The following is a 3,024-nucleotide window of genomic DNA, read 5'->3' on the forward strand; positions in this document are numbered from 1 at the left end:
CTTAGGAGTACCCTAATTAAGTTAATAACAATGTACCTACCTATATAGTTTAAGTTTAAAAAATTTGGCTCTCAAAAGAAAGTTCAATCATCGTACTGTGATATTTGGCTCTGTTGACTAATGAGTTTGCCGACCATTGCGTTAGACTATGAAGAAAAATAACCCTTAGTGACTTCCTAAATTACTGCACTATCATACAGTTGGAATTGTTTTGCCTATGTTCATGAAAATAGGACAAAATCCTTTATGTCCAGGCGTTTATGTCTTTAAACAATAAGGATTTGGCAAAGAAAAGGAACAAACTAATGATACAGAGAAGGGAATTGGCTTCAAAACTCCTCCCCTAGCCCTGCTGGTGTGGCTCAGTAGTTGAATGTCGACCTATGAGCTAAGAGGTGGCTGGTTCGATTCTCGGTCAAGGCACACACCTGGGTTGCTGGCTCGATCCCCAGTAGGGGGTATGCAAGAGGCAGCCCATTAATGATTCTCTTTCATCACTGATGTTTCTCTCTCTCTCTTCCTTTCTCCCACTCTCTAAAATCAATAAAAATATTTAAAATAAAAACTCCTCCATTATAAAAAGACACAGGAAGAAAAGGAAAATGAGGAAATGCGCCTCTTTAATGCCCTGAACCCGGAGGACCCAGGATTAGCAGCAGGAAAATTTCATCCCACTACCATCCCCACTGCTAGATAACCTTGAAATAGGGCCCAGAGGGATGACAGCCCCACCCCTGTATGATGAGGGAATGGTCTCCCCCTAGAAGACCCGCAGGGCACCCAATGTGGCCAGGGAGCATCCCTATCCAGAGCAGGACAATTCCCTTTGAGGTAATATCCTATAGGCGAAATAAACTAGAAAGGCCAGTCCACTGGCCATTACTGGGCCCATACTTCATTTTCTACTTGAGATTTACTGAACTGGGAAAATTCCAACCCCTCATATAGGGATAATCCTGAGAAAATGACAGATCTTATCACCTCAATTTTTGCCACTCACGATCCAAACTGGGAAGATGTACAGGCTCTCCTTAACATCCTGATAACGGCAGATGAAAGGTGGCTAGCTATATATGATGCTAATGAAGAGGTTCATTGTCTCCATCAAGAGAATCCTAACGGGACCCCCCCAACCCAGCCAGGGAAATTCCCTTGACAGAGCCCAGTGGGACCTGAATAGCAGGGACCTAGCTTTCCTAGAATATTACAAAAGGTGCATATTGGAAGGGCTGAAGAAAGGGGTGCCTAAACAAAAGAGCTTGAATATGATACAGGCAGTTCAACAGAAACCAAATGAAGATCCTTCTGAAGTTTTAGAAAGGATCTATCAGGCCTATCAAAAGCACACTGATGCTGACCCACAGGCACCAGAAAATGTCCGGGTGGTAAATATGACTTTTATTGGGCAAAGTGCCCTAGATATCAGAAGGAAGCTCCAACATTTAGACTGGGTGTTGGAAATGAATCCCTCCCAGCTGGTGGACATAGCCTTTAAAGTTTACCATGCCCAGGAAACAAGGAAATTAAAGTAGACCACCATTTTTTAAGAAACAGTGCGGGGAAACTAGAAGGAGAGACAGGACCCGAAATGAAAAGAGAGAGACTCACTAGGCGTCAATCAATGTGCCTATTGCAAAAAGGAAGGCCACTGGAGAGAGGGCTGCCTGGAACTCAAAAAGAAACAGAAACAGGATAGATGCCCTCACCAAGAATATTGGAAAGAAATAACAAATCAATATTAAGGGAGAAAAAAGATGGCAGCTGGCAGGACGGAGGTGAGGGATAGGAAGTGAGTGAGTGAGGGGATGAAAGGAGAGTGTGTGGATATGTGTGTTGTGTGTGTGAGTGAGTGAGGGACAGTGAAATCTGGCAGGAGCAGCAGAGGCTGGCAGACTAGGCTCTCTGGGACACAGAGAGACTTCCACCGCTGTGGACACTCCCCGGACTGCCGGACTCGGGTACGGAGCCCACGCCATCTTAAAGGAGAGAGTGGCCTCTTCTAGGAACTCATCAGCACCACCACCCAGACAGGCCTTGGACACTGCCCGAGACCCGGCAGCCACTCCAACCAAAATCCTGCTGCCCCACCTGCAAACTTGCAGACCCTAGGACCTCCACCTCCAAAGGTGCACCGCGCCCGCAGCAGTAAGTGCAACTCCCCCCTCCCCAGCGGCAGACCTCCTACATTGCATTCACGTCGCCAGTGCGCTCAGGTCTCCAGGCACACCACTCCATAGACTTCTCTTGGGAGTCACTGTGAGCCCCAGCTGGGTGTGATTTTGTACAGACACAGGCACACTGACCCCCAGTAGAAATTCTGAATTCCCTAGACCCTGGGATCTCCACCTCCAAAGGAGAACTGCGCCCGCAGCAGTAAGTGCAGCCTCCCCCTCCCCAGAGGCAGACCTCCAACATCGCATTCGCGCGTCTCCAGTGCGCAGGTCTCCAAAGGGCAGGTCTCCAAAGCGCAGGTCTCCGAGGCACACCATTCCATAGACTTCTCTTGGGAGTCACTGTAAGCCCCAGCTGGGTGTGATTTTGTACAGACACAGGTGCACTGCCCCCCAGTAGAAATTCTGAATTCCCTCTGCCTGAATAACTGCCACACACACCCAGTTGCGACTTCAGCACCAGGGCCCTTCAGCGCCAGGGCACCTCAGAGTGCATCAGAGCTCAGCGCCCGGCAAAGACACTGCCACAGTTACTCATTTCCCCTGAGCCCATCTATCCACAGGGCACTTTGGGAAGCTGCAATGAGCCTCCGCTGGGTCCGATCTCGGACAAATAGGGACGCACTCCCCTGGGCAGTAGAAATTCTGAATTCACCCATCCTGGATACCGGCCCAAAGACGCCACGATTAAGCATGCCAGGGCCCTTCAGAGTGCTTCAGTGCACCTGGGCTAGCAAACTCACTGCGGGTGCTCCTGTGTGCCACCACCGGGAACGCACGCCTATCCACCACAGGTGCATCAGCAAAAACTGAGTTTCCCCACCCCACAGCTGCAGAACTCTGGACACTACAG

General features: G+C 49.4%; 1 protein-coding gene across 5 annotated transcripts in view; it reads right to left on the reverse strand.

Annotated features, from left to right (window-relative positions):
* The window catches only part of MLLT1 (myeloid/lymphoid or mixed-lineage leukemia; translocated to, 1), an 80,122-nt gene that overhangs the window by 47,894 nt on the left and 29,204 nt on the right, over positions 1-3,024 (reverse strand). The gene's annotated exons all lie outside the window — the stretch shown is intronic.

Source organism: Myotis brandtii, unplaced genomic scaffold, assembly GCF_000412655.1.
Source record: "Myotis brandtii unplaced genomic scaffold, ASM41265v1 scaffold827, whole genome shotgun sequence".
NCBI lineage: Eukaryota > Metazoa > Chordata > Mammalia > Chiroptera > Vespertilionidae > Myotis > Myotis brandtii.